Genomic DNA, 19744 nt, shown 5'->3' with positions numbered 1-19744 from the left:
CGACATATCCTTACATATATATCTGAAAATATGACACATTCCGCCACAGGAGGATCTGATTTCGTCCTCTCTTACAGACTCCTCTGGTGCTCAAAACCTCCTCGTTGACAACCCTAAGGACCTGGGTTGAAGGTTTTGGCAGGAATGTCGCTGCCAGATGCCCCTATGTACTGTCGGAGGAGCTTTGTTTGCTACTGTATCCGAACGCGAGGACTTCTTCAGCAGTAGCTAGGGAGGTGGCGGCCCCAATTATTGCCAAAATTCAGATGGAGACCCAGGCCCCTCTGGAAGACCAAGACGCCTTGTGCGAGGAGGTGGCGGAAAAGAGGTGGCAAACCATCAGTATCCATCTTGAACCAATGACCGTCGACGCGCAGGAAGAAGGTAGGGAAGTAAGTGAGGCAGGTAGCTGTAGTTCTAGATCTGTTAAAAAGAAATCATTTTCTTTCAGTCTTACTCCGTCTTCCTTCCAGGGCTTCTCAAAGTCCAGGAACCTTGGGGACAGGTCTGGTTCCGTGATCCCTAAGGTGAAAGCCCTGAAGAAGAAGACTCTGCCTAGGACTACCAGACCAAATGTAAACCTACTCCGGCGAGTTCCGCCAGGTCATCATTGGCTCCTACGCCTATGACTTCCTCGGCTAAAGCTACTCCCCCGCCTAAGGGGTCGAGAGCTAAGGTATCTAAAGCCAGACCTACGGAGTCCGGCTTTGATCCTGATGCCTTCGCTAATCTTCTAATGGAGAAGATGGGCAATATCGTGGACTCGAAGTTGCAGTCGATGTCTTCTCAGCTCGCTTCGAGACATCAGTCAGTCCATCCTGTCTCTGGCTCAGAGACTACAGGTCCAGGAGAGTTTGCTGGCCGGACTTACGCAGTCCGGAGGCACACAGCAGTCTTTATTGTGCCGGACGCTTCTAAGCTTCCGCCATTTGAGAACAGCAACCCATGGCAGTGGCTCTGCATGCCCCCTTTTTTTCGGATGGCATGCTGACAATTGAAGGCTGTGGAACCCGTCCCATGGAAGATTACGAGTTCTTCCCGGCGGACCTCCAATTTCCCTTCCCAGCAGGCTTCGCTCGGTTAGCTGAGGAAGCATTAGTCAGGGTAGACAGAGTCCCAAAGGAAACTGTAATTTATCCTAGGGACAAGGCACAGTCGGCATGGGTCCGCACCCTTTCAGAATGGGAGTGCGTCAACACTAGACTGACGCCACACAAGGGTTGCTACACCACGTTCGTGGGTGAGGGATAAACATCCCAACCCCTTGCACGTCTAAGATCGCGAGGTTAACTCTGCAGGCCGGAATGGAGGAGAAGCCGATGCCTCAGCTTCGAGAGACAGAGCCTACCTCTCTACTCTTTCCCGGGGATCTGGAGCGCTGGGTGGGTGCTCCAGAAACATTCACAGTGGGCAAACTCGATCCGGAGTGTGCTTCCACTCAGTTTAGTAAACGATTACCCAGAATCCCGGAGGCCATGGTTAAGGCAGAATTTGGGTCCAGGTGCAGACTGAGCAGGTCGATCAACTCTGTTACTACATCGGAGTTGACGGCTTCTGTCTTCTCTGAGGAACCTCTATTCCAAGTTCTAACAAAGTCACTCTTACAGGACCTTTCAGTGTGACCTTTATGACTTTGTGGTTGCTAGCGGAACTGCAGGAAGCATGTCCTTGCCGATGCTTCCATTAGACACGAGGCCTAATAAGCTCATTAAAGCAGCAATCTGGGGACCTAACCTCTTTCCTGAGACGTAGTTAACAGCGTTATCAGAGAAGCTGCTAGGGTTAATCAGAACCTTCATGTCCGCTGGGGTCTTCCTTCCAAAAGGAAGTTCTATGAGACCTCCAGACCGCAGGCCAAAGGTAGGAAGAGGGTCAGGAAGTATCAGCCCTTCCAGGCTCCTCAGACACAGACGGTGATTCAGGCAGTTCCCGTCTCCAGATTGGTCAACCTTCGACCTCTACAGCACGACCACAACAACAATTTGTGTTGCTGCAGAGTCAACCAAATCAACAGTCCTCGAGTTCGGCTGCTTTCGTGACGTCCCCGGCCTTCAACGCTTCGTTTGAAGCACAAAGGGGGTTTCGAGGCTATAACCGACATGCAAGAGGAAGCGAGCAAGAGGTGCTTACCAGTACAGAGCTGGTTCCAGAGCTCCCTCCAGAGACAGAGGTTCCAGAGGAGGCAGAGGAAGTAAGACCTCATCCAATCTATGAGCCTCTCCAGGTAGGTGGGAGACTGTACCTCTTCCGGGACCATTGGACCTTCAGTCAGTGGGCCCACAGTATCATTTCAAAAGGTCTGGGGTGGAGATGGATAAAAGGGCCTCCTCCACCAGTCAGATTCCACCAAATTCCAACGACAGACCTCCTAGACTATGCCAAAGACCTTCTTCAAAAGAAGGCAATAAAGAAAGTCAGACACCTGAATTTCAGGAACGTTTGTTCACCATGCCAAGAAGGAAACGGACAAACGAAGAGTGATTCTGGACTTGTCCCGTCTCAACTCATACATTCAATGCAACAAGTTCCGCATGCTAACCGTCACCACCTCTATCGATCTTACAGACGCTTACTATCATGTCCCGATAGCGAGAAACTTTTCTCCCTACCTAGGCTTCAACCTAGGAAGACAGGCTTACTGTTCAGAGTCATGCCATTCGGGCTCAATATAGCGTCCAGAATATTCACCAAACTAGGAGAGACAGTAGTTCAGGAACTAAGAGCTCAGGGGGTTACGCTAGTAGCTTACCTAAACGACTGGCTCATTTGGGCACCCGACAAAGAATGTCGCAGTGCAACAGCCAAAGTAATAAAATTTCTAGAGTATTTGGGATTACAAATAAACAAGAAAAAAGCCCCGCCTCATTCCGGCATCTCGCTTTCAATGGTAGGAATTCAATGGGATCTAACCGCACACAAACTATCTCTTCCACCAACCAAGTGCAAAGAGATAGCAAAAGCTATGAGACAATTTCTCAAGAACAGACGGGCTTCTCGTCGTACCCAAGAAAGAGTCTTAGGTTCTCTTCAGTTTGCTTCAATAACAGATTTTTTGTTGAAAGCCAGACTGAAGGACATCAATCAGGTATGGTGGAGAACAGCCAACAGCAGACTCAGAGACAAAATCTCCTTGATTCCGCTGATACTAAGGAAAAGACTTCGTCCATGGACGACAGTCAAGAGTCTTTCCAAGTCAGTACCGCTTCAATTTACCCCGCCGTTTCTAGTAGTCCACACGGACGCCTCTCTGAGCGGATGGGGGCTATTCTCAGTACAAGAAGGTTCAAGGAACGTGGTCGACAGTATTCCGCCGGTTCCATATCAACATCGAAGCAATGGCATTTTCCTGACCCTGAAACGACTAGCTCTGGCCAGGAATATTCATATCAGACTAGTCCTGGACAGTGCAGTGATAGTTCACTGCTAAACAGAGGAGGTTCCAAGTCGAGCCACATAAATCACGTGATGATAGCAATCTTATCGTTGGCAATGAAACATCATTGGCACCTGTCAACTACTCACCTGGCAGGAGTACGGAATGTCATTGCGGATCACTGTCCAGGACAACTCCGCTGAATCGGAGTGGTCCTTAGACACAAAGTCATTCAATTGGATTTGCCTACAAATACCGGGCCTTCAGGTAGACTTGTTCACCATGGAGTCCAACCACAAACAAAATTCCATGTTATGTGGCTCCCAATTTGGATCCTCTAGCTCACGCCACAGATGCGATGTCCACGGACTGGAACAATTGGCAGAAGATTTACCTATTTCCGCCAATAAACCTTTTGATGAAAGTTCTACAAAAACTCAGATCTTTCAAAGGGCGGATAGCTCTGGTAGCACCCAACTGGCCGAAGAACAATTGGTTTCCTCTTCTACTAGAGTTGAAACTCCATCCCAGACGGATTCCCAACCCATAACTGACTCAAATAGTACAAACTCGGACTGTGTCAGCTTCCTCAAGAATTCTGAATGCCTTAACTTTATGGGCTTCATGAAGTTTGCGGACAGAAAGGTGCTAATATTGATCCACTAAACACATTGTTCGTGGAATCAGACAAAAGAGAATCGACACTCCGGCAGTATGATTCGGCAGTGAGGAAGTTAGCCATCTTTCTAAAAGAATCAGATGTTCAGACAATGACTACGAATCTGGCAGTTTCATTTTTTAGAACTCTGTTCGAAAAAGGCCTAGCTGCTAGTACCATTACTACAACTAAATCTGCCTTAAGGAAAATATTTCAGTCTGGCATTAATTTAATATTGATTTAACAGATTCGTACTTTTCGTCTATCCCTAGAGCATGTGCTCGTCTGAGACCAGTAAACCGGCCTCATACGTCTCCTGGTTTTTAAATGATGTACTCAAGTTCGCTTCAGATACTGATAATGAATCATGCTCATATATAACCCTTCTCTGGAAAACATTATTTTTATTTTTTTCTGAGCCTGGCCTCAGGTGCCAGAATATCTGAACTGTCGGCTCTCTCTGGAGAACCAAATCATATTGATGTCCTCCCGTCAGGAGAAGTTCTGCTTTCTCCGGATCTGAAATTCTTAGCAAAGAATGAAGACCCTCAGAACAGATGGTCTCTGTGGAAGATTGTCCCTCTTCCACAGGACCCATCATTATGTCCAGTTATTACATTGAAATCTTATCTTGACAGAACTTCTAATAAGTCTTCAGGTCCTCTTTTTATTAGAGAGAATGATGGAACCATTTCCTTGAAGGCCATCAGACAACAAATTCTTTATTTTATTAAAAAAGCTAATCCAGATTCAGTTCCTCAGGTCATGATATCCGAGCAGTGGCTACCTCAGTTAATTATGATCATCATATGAATCTTCGATGATCTCAAAAAGTATACGGGCTGGAAATCTCTGACAGTATTTAAACTCCACTATCTAAAGTCTCTAGAGGCCCTTAAATATTCTGCAGAGGCTGCAGGAACATTGTCTTCCCTGATACAGCCTAATTATGTATTTGTAATGTGTATATTATTAATTATCATTGATTTTGCCATTAATTACCTTTTGGTACTCCCTCTCACCTACCTGCCTCGCTCGTATTCCCTCCTTTTTTGCCCTTTTCATTACCGACTGGATTGCTTATCAACCCACTCCTGTACTTGTGTGCTGATTTTCCTGGTGATGGTATGAACTTGGTCATATATTGTTATATGTTATTCTTTTATCCTTATATTTTGTATCCTATAACTTGGATCATTAAAACAATGATTGTAAGAAAAATTTTATTTTTTCCTCTCAATTTACAAGCTTGTATGGCCCAATTTCTCTGGTCAATCCCAGAAAAGGGATTTGACGAAGGAAAAATCTATTTCTTGGTGAGGACCTGTGTCGCCCAGTGAACCCATCCCTCTTTTTTTCCTTTCACCACCTTTTAGCTGCCCCCAAGCTTGGGTGCGTATTTCAGGAATGACGTTTCTTGGCAGAAGTAGTAGTGACGAGCGGAAGGTGACCATTGTAACGACACCTCTCTGGCAGAGGATTTTGAGAGAGGAGAGAGGTATTGGGCAAAGTATCTGTGATAAGTGGCTTTCCACTCGCCCCTGATGCTATATCGACACCCTTTGGGGTGATCGATCCAGCGGTAGTAATCTCTGGCATTCCATTGGCTTTTTTCTTCTGGTATATTTAGCATTTATTTATATTTAGAAATGAGTGCTATAGGTTACATTTCACTGGGCGACACAGGTCCTCACCCAGAAATAGATTTTTCCTTTGTCAAAATCCCTTTTACTATAGAATTATTATTCTTATTTTTGTACATAAAAGTTTATGATGCAATAATTCATATTTCATGAGAGAGAGAGAGAGAGAGAGAGAGAGAGAGAGAGAGAGAGAGAGAGAGAGAGAGAGAGAGATGGCAGAAGAATTTTTTATAAATTTATGGGAGATGGCAAGGCCTAACTACAATGTGATGTAAACCAAGAACTTACAGTAGTAAATAAATGTATTACACAGAAAAATATCAATATTTATAAAGTGTAGGCACAGAACGATGCGCAAAGTTACGTAGGCCATAATTCTGCAATGTGACTGAAATTATATTAGGATGTTCTGGATAATAGTTTGAGGTATATTTTTATTTCAGCTGTCAAGTTTGGCAATGAACTGTTAAAAAAGGCAGTTATAGGCATTTTAAAGGTGTACATAGGCTACTTACTTAAAGAGTCACAGTAGTAGGAGATTACTGTAAGTAAGGTTTCTTTGGGTATTTTGGGATGTATATCACATTAAGGAGTGAAAAGGTTAAAATAGGCAGTTATAAGCATTCTAGTTTAAGGGGCACAAGGTATTTGGCAGTTATAAGCATTTGTAGAGTTGGGTATTTGCATTTCTGCAGATTTTGCATTTCCACAGTAGTTCTGGAAACCTATTCCCTCATAAAATGGGGGACCACTGTATCTGTGACATATGTTCATGTTTACCAGGGATAAGTGGCTGGAGAAGTGCAGCAAACCCTAGTGCTAATTATACAATGACCAAAGATAAAGCCAGCAACTCAAATCCCTACATGTCAAGTAAATGGTATGAAGATGAACATACATAACCAGCCTCACTGCCAACCCTTCCTAGGGAACCAAAAGGACAAAGGTGAGTGTATAGTGCCAGGAGAAACACCTTCTAGGCATTGCTGTGGCATTCTGCAAGGACAATGCGACCAAACAAGGTTTAGGATTAATTGGAAAACCAGAAAAGGATCCCAAACAGGGATTTTTCGTACAAAGCTTCCTGGGAAGATGGAGGGCAGTGAAACAGAATCTTCACCTAAATTACCTAGCTCCTGCCTACCCACCCAAACTTTGATCTTTCCACATGCATTCCTCAGCAATTGAGTGCCAACCTGTATGTGACATATACAGGGTTGGCCAGGGGGCAGAAGACAACAGACACAAACCGCTACCACTACCAGACATACCCTGCTTTCCAACAGTGAGGGGGGCAGGAGCATCACAGGGAGTGGCAAAGTCATAGCCAACAAGGAGGGCAAGTGATGGCACTTCCCCTGCCACAAGGGGAAACCCAAAAATAGACAAATTCAATTCGATCAGCAGGCAACAATGGCTTCTAACTTGCCAAACCTCATATCCTGAATGATACAGGGAACTTTGAGAGTAGATGACCACTTTCTGAGGGGGAAGGATTGCTGGCTAAACAGCAAAAACAGCACAAAGAGCTACTAATTGACAGATGGTGAAAACCTGAAAATTTTATCATCACTTCCTGTCCTAGCATGCGAAGAATCTCTTTTCTATCTTTTGTTATTCTTATCTGCTTCTCTACTTCTCTTATATACTTTTAAAAAATAATTCATGGTCTCATCTGGCTAATTAATACATTGATTGCAGTGCTTGTTAGAGATATAATTTTTGTTCCTACATTTAAAGTTGTTATCCTCGTTAGAGGACATCCTAATATTGACAAAAATAAGAAATGCCATAACAAAATAAAAAAAAAAAATAATGCATTCTTGCAGACTGACAACAAGAGAATCCATGATGGAAAATAACAGATGCTTGAACTAGCAATTCACTTGAAAGGGAAGGGTCAGTTCAAGCTAAACGATTCTATTAATTGTTTAGTTTCACAAACTATTGCCCTTCTACTCATGCAAGGAATACAGCTATCATCACTTGGGTATTATTCATTTATAACTTTTTTTTTTATTTGAATTATAAAGAGCAATGAAAGAAACATGGACAACAGACACAAAAAGCTAGATGAAATTTAATTATGAATTTGCTCTATTTCTACCAATGAAACACAAAACAAACTTACTTCTAACAGTCTTCCTGTTTGCAGAGACCAAAGGTAAATATCATGACTATCTTGTCTCAGCAACAACTAGTTCTCCAGCACTGTCGACAGAAATGCACGAAAACTGGGCAGGCTGAGGGGAAGTCATCGTCTTAAAATTACGATAACGAGTGAGATCGAATGCACGAACAGTACCTGAAAGAAAATGAAACCTTCCAATCACCAGAGCACATTACTTCTAAAACTAAAATCACATGCATGATATTACTGTATATATAAAAAAAATACACTGAATCCACAACCAAAGACAGTTATGATATATACCAATAGTAGTTGTTCTTACAAAATTAATGTTTTTAAACCTTTTCGTTTCTAAATAAACCTAGTGCACCTTCAAAAGTTACTTCGCTGCCAGTCTGCTCTATCTACTGCTGTAGTCCAAAGCAGCCCTATACGTTTTCAAATTTCAACACACGTAGGCTGGCATGAAGGAGCATTTTTAAAATTGGCATTGGTGCAACCAAAATTATGACAGCTGACTACTGAGTGATTTCTAGACTCTCATACAGCTTGGTGAGAGGATTTACTAAAGTAATTGGACAGTGAGGTGATAATAAAATACACCCAAGAGGATGCATAAGATGCAGAAAGTGCACAAGTAACATACATTACAAAAGCCATTAATATTTTTACACTACACAAAAAACACTGGACCTTTACATCTCTGATATCTCGGCTTTATACATTTAAAGTTCCTTAAAGATGAAGGACAATTCCAATCAAACATCAAAGGGTTCACCACATTAATGGTTGAATAATCTAAAAATACAGTCAACTACTACAACTACAGATACCAGCCTTATTCGCCGGTTTAGAAATTCACAGCTTCACCTAATTCACAAATATTTCTGCGGAACTTATCTCATAATATTACTTGAGCGGGAAAATTTGGGTTAATTTTGACAGGATTTTTTCGATGGGCAATATTCATTAATTACTGCATTTTTATGTTAATTTGCATGACAAAATGAATTTTTTATAGTAAAAAATTATTTACTAACTTCCAAATATTAACCCTTTGTGAGTGGGCATCAAATGCATGACTAATCTTATAAAGACTTTTAGGGTAATGTCTGGGTATCGACCTCTGATGATCAACATTTTGCATCGTACAGTTTGAATGAATTTTGCAAGAAAAGTGTTCAGATTACTTCCATGGGCATTATTGAATCATGGCAACTCTTACGGCAACTATAATAGTTCATTGGTACAGGACAGAATGATCAGTTTGCCTTGAGATGTTGCAGGAAATGTTGTCCACCATTCCCATCCAGGATGTCATAAATATTTTAGTTACTAAACAACAAAAAATATACTACTCAGAATTTGTTACTGATTTTAGTTCTTATCTATTATGATACTGTGTGAGCTGTAATTACGATTATACCAGATAAAAAAATGAGAAAAAACATTTATAACTTAGTAAAATTTAGCATACAGTAGTTCCTCTTTTTACATGGAGGTTAAGTTCCAAAGATTGCCGTGCAAAAAGAAATCTGTGTGTAAACCAACTTTGGACCAGTTAAATTTGAGCAAATTATTTGACATTTTTTCATGAAAAGACATTAGTTTGCTGGATGAAAAGCTTTTAGACCTTTTTAAAATGCTTTTTTTTTATTATGTAAGAACTAGAAAAGACTAGATTATTTTTATTTGCCTTTTGTAAATTTATATCAGCATTTTTTCTCGGTTTAATAACTACTTTTTAAGAATCCTTTTGTGGCAGAATAGCCTTTGCTTTGTCTGAGTATTTTTTATATTATTTTTGAAGTTTAAGAGCCCGTTCTGGTCATTTCAAGCGCTTAGAGTAAAGTGCTTAATTTAAGGTTACTCAGTGCAGTTAGGCACCTCCCCGTTTGTTTATATTATCAAACTATCATTTTAACGATTGGTTTTCTTCTTTTACGAGTGTTTATGAATGTGCCTTGGTGATGTCTGGACGTTGGTGCTCGGACAGATTTCAGTTCGGGCTAGAGCATTCCCCCTGGTATTATTGCTTGAGCAGCTTACTGACATTTGGATTTTTAATGACGATTATTTGGCAGTTTGTTTTTAGACTATACTTTGAAACACTCGCCTTGGTCTGTTGTCTGCAGGTTCTCTAGTCACCTGCGACTCAAGTGTCTCCTGTTTCGACCTGCGGCTTGGGTACTTCGATACGAGGCTCACAGGTGCTCTTGTCACCTGCAACTTGAGCCATTCCTGCCTTTCCTTGACGAGGAGGTATTCTCAGAGCATTGGTGCTGTCGCTTTCTCCCGGCACTGAAGGAAATTTACCTGCCACTTCTACGTCTCTATCCAGCTGCTGTGGACTTGGGAGCTTGCTAGCTCGTGAGATGGCCTGTACAGAGGCTGACGCCAGGTAGGACTAAAATATCACTGATTTTCGTTCAGGATCGCTCTGGTGTTCATGACCTGCCCTGTTAGCTGATTTGGAGTTTCGATCATGGCCCTGATAATTATTTCTCTTTGGATGTTTTCACTCATGTCAGAAAAACCATGTAGTGGTTATATATATGTGTATTTTGCCATATTTGAACCGGGACTATATAATGTTACCCAATGAGTCTTCTTCTAGACAAAGTTTTTGCGTGTTTAGCTTTGTGGCTTTAGGTAGGGACTTTATAATTCTTGTTTTACTCACACTGCCTTCCTTCTCCCTTTGAATTAGTATTAGGGTAGTTTTTGGTCTGGCCACCAATTGTTGTATCTAAATAAGTTGTCTATTGATAACTGTTATTTTCTCTTTCTTTGATAGAACTTAGTTTCTTAGTTTTAGGGAATCCAGTGTGATTCTAAGGACTGGTATTTGTCATTCATTGTTATTAAGTTATATGGTATTTGTTACATCCAACATGGTTGATTTAAATTTTGTATTTGTTAGGCATTAAATAGTTAAGTTTTCTTTTCTTGGGTGTTTGTTTCCACTGACCTTTAGCACTGAGTTACATTTATTACTGACAACATCTTTATAATTAAGAACTTGCATAACAACCCCGAAGGTTCTAACAGTAAGTTATAAATATTTTACCTCAGATAAAAAATTTTTGACACAATGATCAACCACCACCTTGTAGGCTAGTCATAACTACGACCAACAGCTAGGCTACTTGTATTGTGAACGTATTTGAAAAGTTTTGTGCTAATAATTGATTTTGGTGAACAAAAACCTTTATTACCTTATTAAAATGCTTTCATTGCCATTAGTTATGATATACATACTGCCATTCCACTCTAGAGATTCATGCTCATGAATTAACATATTTTCTCTATTTACCGTATGAACCCATTATTCATGGGAAATTCACGTATTCGCGGTTTTTTCTATGGGAAACATCCACTATTACTGTATTTTCAAATCAATTTTATGATTAAATGCACTTTTTGTGATATGTTGTTTTTGATTGAGCTGGCCCTATGTCAGCACAGGCTTAAAGAGCAGCCCGTAAGTTTTGTGATAAAACTTTAAAAAATATGTATAAGCATTTTTAGTGGGTTTTCTTGAGCTTGAACTAACAGAATGGGCAGTTCTAACATTTTATAGGATTCTAAGTATTTGTGGATGCTAGCTTTTCATGGTGGGGTGGAACACATCCCCTGCAAATACGGGTGACCCATTGTATTTTCATGCAGATGCTCATCTCCAACTCCACCTTTCAGGCTACTCAATGCTACACTCAATAACTATTCATTATGTTGAAGTTATTTGAACTGTTTCATGGGAAATACATTACTTTTGCTAACATCTTATCAAGATGCTCTTACTTACAAACTATATGATATATTAATATTGATGCATGAGAACAGTCAAGTCATCCCTCCCTCCCGTAGGCTACAGACGATACCGCAGTGGCATTCTCTCTCTCTCTCGTCGCTCTCTCTCTCGTCTCTCTCTCTCTCTCTCTCATCTCTCTCTCTCTCTCTCTCTCTCATCTCTCGTCCTCTCCTCTCTCCTGGAATAGAATATAGAATTTAGGTCATAGGCCAAACACTGAAAGGGAAATTGACAGTAAAAAGGGTCTGAAAGGTGTAACAGGAGAACCTTGCAGTTGTTAAGAGAGGTGGAAAGTCTGATGGAAGAAAGAAAGAAAAAAATGAACAAAGGTACAGTAAAAATTAATGAAAGAGGTTGCAGCTGGGGGTCAAAGGGATGCTGCAAAGATCCTCAAGTAATGCCTACAGTGCACCACACGCATTGCACTAACTGAATTATCCCCCTACAGACCTCCCCTTCCTTGAGGCAACCTTCACCCATTGCTCAGACAGCCATTCACTACACTCTGTACATGGACTATCTTGGTTGCACATATGCTTCCCACATAACACAATATATGCAGATCACATCAATAAAAGACTAGACCTGTTGTCTGGCTCTTAATCAATGATAATGGCAAAACCAACACAAACAAAACACACAAATACTCAAGCTGGTGGAGGTCAGGACACAGAGTCAGGAATGATGTCTACACAAAAAAATGGCCAGAAATAAAGCAAAGTGGAGTGCAGACCAACAGGTGGGTGGAGCTTCCCTCTACCTGTCAATGAGTTTGTTTAACAACCATTCCAGCTAACACTCAAAAGCTAAGCCCTATGTAAAGAAGGAAGGTCTGTATACATATGTATTAAAAATGATGGAATATTATTTCAATGTACTGCTGTTTACGGAATAAAGAAATCACAACCCTGATGATGAGATATTTAAATGTACTGTAATGTTTATGGAATAAAGGAACCACAAACCAACAACAGGTTAATCTGTTTTAGTTTTTACTACCATATTTATTATTCCAAAGTTATTGCCATTTACAGAAGAGGATAGGTTATGGAGATAATAACCAATCACTGACAGGAACAGGTATTTAAGCTAGTCATAGTGATTGTAGCTATTATTGCTATATATCAGCACCCTCATTTCCTTTGATGTACAAGAACCCAATATATTTCAACGTATACATACATACTTCTTATAATTTGTGGAACGAAGACAAAAATTTGCTGAACATAGGGAATTTTACGAAAATAACTTTAAAATGCTTGTAAAACACTTCTGGTTAATAAACATTTAACATTTCTTTGGTTGAAAGTCTGTTACCCATACTGCATAAAACACATTCATCTTCACAACTCCACAAAAGCAAAATTATGATGATTCATTTTAAGTGTCTCACATGAGTTAAATTTATTCATAGCTTACAACAAAGTGAGAATTCTCTGCTTACCATCTAACGAAGAAGACAATATGGCTTTTCCACTCTGGGTAAAGGCAAGCCCTGTCACAGGACCGTTGTGCTCAGAGAACGTAACAAAACAGAAACTTGATTGGGTGGACCACAGCTTCACCTGAAAAATATAGGGATAAGTAAAGACATCCCTTGTGAAATCATCAGTTATCAAAGGGGCACTGAAAATCTGAGTTAGATGAAGTTGAAGATATCAGAATGTCCAAAGGGAACATTGAGGAGCTTTCTGTTTTAAATACAATATAGTGTACCTCACAAACACAACATGAACAGTATCTGAGCAAGAAAAGGAAACAAATTATATATTAAAGAAACTACCCCATTCAAAAATAATGTTCACCAATGGCAAGATGTGCAGACTGATAACAATCACAAAAAATTCAGAATTAATTTACCTTCCCATACCTCTCCACCAGAATAGCAAGATTCAGTCCCATCAGGGGAACTACATAACTACTCTCATGTTGTTGAAATGACCCTGGAAGAAAGAGATTACAAAGTATTCAAACACTATAAAAAAAAATGCCAGAATATGAAAAGTATAAGATACGATGTAGTAGTGACCAAAAAGAGACAGTAAAAATAAAAATAATTTAATCTGTAAGTACACTCAAAGAGACAGGGTAAAAATAAAACTAATTTCATATATAAGTATCCTCCTTAGGGCATAACTGCAAGCAGGACCCAGTATGGAGGTATATAAATAAAAGATATTGTCATCTTATGAACCTGAAGTGAGGACTGTGAGGTATCTTAACCAGAACAAGTAAAAATTCTTATCCTCATGGAACTATTTCAAAGAACTTATTCTTAAATAAATTTTAAAAAATGACCATACAAAATGTAACTCTTGGAAACTAGCATAGCAAATGAAAAACAGATAATGACTGAAAACCATGCAGCCTTGGTACTGGAAGAGAAGTCCAGAAAACTTTCAGTGCAGTACTCCATATTTTCGTGGATAAAATTCATATATATACAAATGACATATTTTGCCACCATCTTCAACATTACTCTATGGTACAATTTCAATTACCCTGAAGGGGTAAGCCTCTCTCATCACTGGCTCCTAAGTAAGTAGGCAGAAATAAAGTACCTAGGTCCAACCTTCAGTTCCGTAAGTAACGTTTCCTATGATTGGAATCTATTTTCTCAACCAATTATTATATATCAACCTTATTCTTGAGAGTATGGGTACACTAGTATCTAATAGAGGAAACAAATGTTTTACAGTACGTACCTGTTGTTTTAGAACGTAAGTTTCACTCTGCCACTCCCACACCAGTAACTGACCTAAAGATGACACTCCCAATGCTATCCAGTCATCCACTTGGATTCATAGCCACACTTGTAACAATCTGCAAAAATAAATATACAACTCTCCTATCTTGAAACAAAAGAGTATGAAGACATCTAGCAAAACAGATCATTGGGCCTTGATGTCAGCAGATACAAAAAAAATTAATATAGCATCTTCCAAATTTTGTTGACTTGTTTCTTAAATGGCTTCAAAACAGTAAGAAAATTGTAGCTCAGTTCAAAGCAATACCACTACAGCAAAACAGCAATCACGATACTTTAAATATCATGTGTTTCAACAATTAACTGAGCATATTCAGTAACTGACTTACCATCCATCAAAAAATACCAGTATACCAGAATAATTCCTTTAATAAAGAACAAAAAGTTATACTACAGGGAATCAAAACAGGACTATGATACTCATATCCTACAAATATGGTAAATATGAAAAGTTTTAAGTTAATTTATATTTTTCATAACTAACAAACCTGCGTTCAAAACAGTAGGGTAAATCTTCTGAAGAAAGCTGGAAACTGGTAAAAAACAATAAGAATAGTTTTTTCTGGGCTCAGCTCGTGTCGCTGCGCGAAATATCCTTTAATCTATTATTTCTAAGGTAAATGTACTAACAACATACCAGAGAATAAATAAATAAAGAAAAAGGTCAATATAACTGACTCGCTCACCCTCCAAGAGGGTGTCGGTATGAAACACTATGGCGAGTGAGACCACTACCACGAGCCAAATGCCAATAGAATTCTCCCACTACAAAATCCCCCAAGAGGAGAGCCGACCCACAGAGTGCAGCAACGTACTACTACTACTCCATCCCATGCTGCCGACTGCTGCGCCTGTGGTGGCCATCCTTTTCAGTTAGCGCACACGATTCACACGTGCCCTTTTTTACCTCGGTTTTTTGTGCCCTTTTCTTTGGATTTATTTACCATGGAGCGTGCAGCCATCGCAGCAGCTAAGTTAAGTACTCCAGTGTTTATTGCTAGTTGGTTTTTCCGGCCCTGAGCCCGTATTGCCGTTTTTTAGGTATAAATACGAACTCTAGGTCGGAAGCATGGCAGCATGGTTCTACCTCGTGGTGGGTTCGTTCTTGGTCACCCATACCCAGAACATCCCCTTACTTATGTACGCTCTATTTTAATTATCCGCTTTGTTTAGGGTACGGTCTACACGGTTTTGTCATGCATGCATGTCTTTTACCTTATGTAGGCTCCTTCCATCCAGACCCTAGCCACGGCTCTTAGTATCGGCCTCGGCTGGCTTGAGTGGTAGACTTGCCTTCGGGTTAGTCGTACACTCCTGGATTTTTTCTCCGACTATGTTGTTTTCTTTCTTTCATTATTATTATTTATTGAATTATTATATGATATTTGTTTAGGTTAGTTAGGTGTCTGGCTTGCTTAGCCTAGGTCATGGCCCATTGGGGCCTATATGCTACCGCTCATCAGTTCGGTTGCTTCCCGATAGCTTCTCTCTGATCAGTTGGTTTGTTCTAGGCTTAGTTGTCTTTTGTTTTGTTCTTACCGCCCCGTGGTCACTACGTGATCACGAGGCAGCCAGACGCCTGTCCAGTCACCTTCCCCCCCTCCCGCTCTTCTATAGAGTCGGGGGGGGGGGTGCGTTGGTCTGCACATGCTCGCTCCACATACCCGAGCCTGCCTCCCTCTCTCCCCCAGACGGAGGGAGTAGAGGGACGGGACAGACCCAGACTGGACTCGACCTCTCCGGCTTCTCGGTCCGGCCGGATGGTAACGTGGGGGGGGGACTGGCCTTTCCCCCCTCCGTTGCTACCCCGTCGCTCCGTTGCTAGCCTGAGTCTGTATGTCCTCTCGCTCTTTCCCACCTTACTAGGGCTCCTTTACCACCGGAGTCCTGGCATCCAGCGGAAAGGTGCTAGTCCACCCAGCAGAGTGGACCGGAACATACAGTTGGTCCCTTCTAACCTCTCCGTCTCGCTGAGTTACAACACTCCGCCACGCACTGGACTTAGTCCGGTACGTTCGAGTTTAGGTTTAAGATTTATTAGGTTAAACTATTAAGTTTATCTTAAGTACCTTAAACCATCCCCCCTCCCTTACCTGTCTCACCGGATCTCTCCGGGGTTATAGCCTATTCAGGCGATTAAGGGAGGGGTTATGCCCAAATTTTTTCCGAGCTCCGGCATGCAACGGAGTTCTTCTGTCCTCTAGCCTGTAAGTGATAGTCTTTAAGATACTCATGTGTCTTTTCACTTACAGACCACCAACTGTGAGCATCCGGGATGCGCCGCCACACTTCAGGACCCTTGTGGACACGAAGTTTGCCGGTCCCATGCTCCATGCGCGACTCCGCACGGGGACATCCAGGTCTGGTACCACGAGACGTGTACCATCTGTTACGATCTGGTGAGCCAGCTCTTAGACGGGGTAAGTATTCCAACTCCGGTAACTGGTCCTCATTTGTTATAGTGCTTAAGCTTTTACATTAATCACTAACTTAAGCTTTAAGTTGATTTTAGTTTTAAGTTATTCTTAAATCTAATCAATACCCTCTCTTCCAGGCTCCGGCTGTGAGGGATACCGCACTGGCAACCCTGCGGGCCTGGGTCGGCGGTTTCGGGAAGAACGCCGCCAAGGGTATGCCCTACATCCTTGAGAGAGGTTGGCGGAGGTACTAATCTTCCCCGGAGGCAAGGCGACAGGCTACGTCGACCCAGCAGAGGCGGCCCCGACTATCGCTTTCATCCAGCAACAGCTGGCTGCCTCGTTAACGGACCAAGGCCAGGACATCTCCTCGGAAGTCGCGACGCTTGACATTAATGTGGAACCTATGGTAGGTGTAGACGACCTGTTGGTCGAGGTAAGTTCGTTGGACACCCAAGGGCTACCCTTGGGTGCAACTGGTTCTTCTACTCCTGCAACCTCTCCATCCTTCCAAGGCTTTACGGGTAATGAACTTTATACTTCTCCTGACGCTTCAGTTAGACCCAAGGTCAAGGGTCAAGCGGTGAAAACCTTGACGAAGACGTCGTCGTCGTCTAAGAAGACGGCTTCGGCGTCATCCTCTTCTCGTAAGTCTCCGGCTAGGAACCCCGGAGCAGAGAGATCTAAAGCTTCTGGGTCCGGCTCTAAGTCCTCGAGGACTAGATCCTCCAGGGAGAGATCTCGCACTCCAGCGGAGTCGTCAGTTCCGCTACCCTTGGTTCCAGTTCAGAGCCACCCTTCCACCTCCGCTACAGCTCCGGCTTTGGACTCCAACGCTGGTCTATTACAACAAGTGGGCGATTTGGTTGGGTCTCTGAAAAATAGCATGGAACAAATGATCTCTCGGTTGTCTGATAGGATTACCTCTCAGGACAACATTATAGCCGGACTGAGCCAAGCTCCTCTAGCCTCTCCTCCACCTTTCAGCACAGGTGGAACTCAACTTCCCCCGTATGACTCTCTACCTCCGTTCTCAATGAACAACCCATGGAGAGTAGCGTCATACGCCCCCTTCCAAGACGGGCTCATCTCTATCCCGGAATGTGGAACTCGGAGGATTGAGGACTTCGAGTTCTACCCGGAAGACCTTCAGCCCCCGTTTCATCGGCTACGCCCCCAGGCTCACCGCCGCAGCATGACTCGGGGATGATAAGGTACCAAAGGAGACAGTCCTCTATTCACGTGACCAGGCTCAAAGAGAATGGCTCAGGTGTCTAGAGGACATGGATTGTTCCAACACGAAAATCCAACCTTTTAAGAGTCCGTTTACGATCTTTACGATGGAAGAGGGTACTCCGCTCCCTTTCTTGACAAAGATCGCGACGACTACTATTCCAGCAGCCCAGAAGGGGGACTCCATGCCTCAACTGAAGGAAGCAGATCCTACATCTCCTTTACTTCCTTCAGCCGGTGAATTGTGGGAAGATTTACCTAACACCTTCTCATTCTGGCAAACTCAAACCAGACTGTGCTATGGAGCAGTTGGTGAGAAGCTACCTAGGCTTCCAGATAGCCTTATTCAGGCAGAATTCGATGCCAAATCGCGGTTAGCCAGGTCAATTAATTCCATGGCTATGACCGAGGTGGCTACCATTGCCTATGGGTCGGAACCGCTCTTCAAGCTTCTTACCAAATCTTTGACTCAAACGGTGCAGTCTGATATGTTTGAGTTCGCCACTGCTAGGACGAATTGTAGGAAACATGTCCTACAAGAAGCAACAATTCGACACGAGCCGAATAAGTTGCTTACGTCAAGCATCTGGGGAGCTGACCTCTTCCCAGAAGCGATGGTTAAGGAGGTTCAGTCAGAGGCTACGAGATTGAACCAGAGCCTTAAAGACCGTTGGGGTCTTACGGCCAAGAGACGGCAGGACCAAGCCGGTAAGGGTAAGGCTCAAAGGAAACCTAGACGTTTCCAGCCCTACCAGAAGAAGCAGCCACGCTTCTCTCAGCAAGTTCCGGCTGTTCCTTTAGTGCAAACACTCAACCTTCCACCTCAAAGGCTCAGTCGCAGCCGATTTATGTTATCGCCTCAGCCTCAGCCCTCCACCTCTTATTGCTCTCTCTCCAGCTACAACCAGGTCTTCGAGGGTCAAGCTTCACAGAAGTATGACCGCCTCGGGTAGGGAGGCAGAGGTAAGCGATCCTTTCGTGGGAGAGGATCGGGAGATCCCTTTAATAGGGGAAAACATTTCAGGGGAGGCCGAGGGGGCTACCAGAACCAATGAGGAATTTCAGGTAGGAGGGAGGCTGTTTCACTTTCGCCACCGTGGAACTTCAGCAAGTGGGCTCAGAGCATTGTCTCGAAAGGCCTGGGTTGGAGCTGGTTAGCGAACCCACCCCCATCCAGGCCTTTCCGCCAACTTCCTTCCAAGGAATTGACGGAGTACGCAGAGGATCTCCTTCAGAAAGGAGCTATAGCGAGAGTCAAAAGGTTAAAATTTCAAGGACGCTTGTTCAGCGTGCCAAAGAAAGGCTCACAAAAAAGAAGGGTAATCTTAGACTTGTCCCGCTTAAACTTAGCCATTCGCTGCGACAAGTTCAAGATGCTCACGATCTCGCAGTGCGGACCTTACTTCCCCGTGGGGGCCGTCACCACCTCTATCGATCTTACAGACGCTTACTATCATATCCCTATTGCAAGACACTTCCGTCCGTATCTGGGCTTCAAGATAGGAGACCAGACATTCTCCTTCAAGGTAGTTCCTTTCGGGCTCAACGTAGCACCCAGGGTGTTTACAAAGCTGGCGGAAGTAGTAGTTCAACAACTCAGATCGCAAGGGGTTATGGTAGTAGCGTATCTCGACGATTGGTTGATCTGGGCTTCAACAGTCGAGGAATGCAAAAACAAAGCAACACTGAAAGTCAATTCAGTTTCCTG

At 42.6% G+C, this 19744-nt stretch overlaps 1 protein-coding gene and 1 pseudogene across 2 annotated transcripts in view; one reads left to right on the top strand and one right to left on the bottom strand.

Moving 5' to 3' along the window:
- Positions 1–19744, top strand: part of LOC135195087 (vesicle-associated membrane protein 4-like) — a 196925-nt gene that overhangs the window by 43703 nt on the left and 133478 nt on the right. The window lies entirely within an intron of this gene.
- The window catches only part of LOC135226933 (periodic tryptophan protein 2 homolog), a 79041-nt pseudogene that overhangs the window by 8049 nt on the left and 51248 nt on the right, over positions 1–19744 (bottom strand).

This window comes from Macrobrachium nipponense, chromosome 15, assembly GCF_015104395.2.
Source record: "Macrobrachium nipponense isolate FS-2020 chromosome 15, ASM1510439v2, whole genome shotgun sequence".
NCBI lineage: Eukaryota > Metazoa > Arthropoda > Malacostraca > Decapoda > Palaemonidae > Macrobrachium > Macrobrachium nipponense.
Note: the sequence above shows the minus strand (reverse complement) of the source record. Positions and strands in the feature narration are given on the sequence as shown.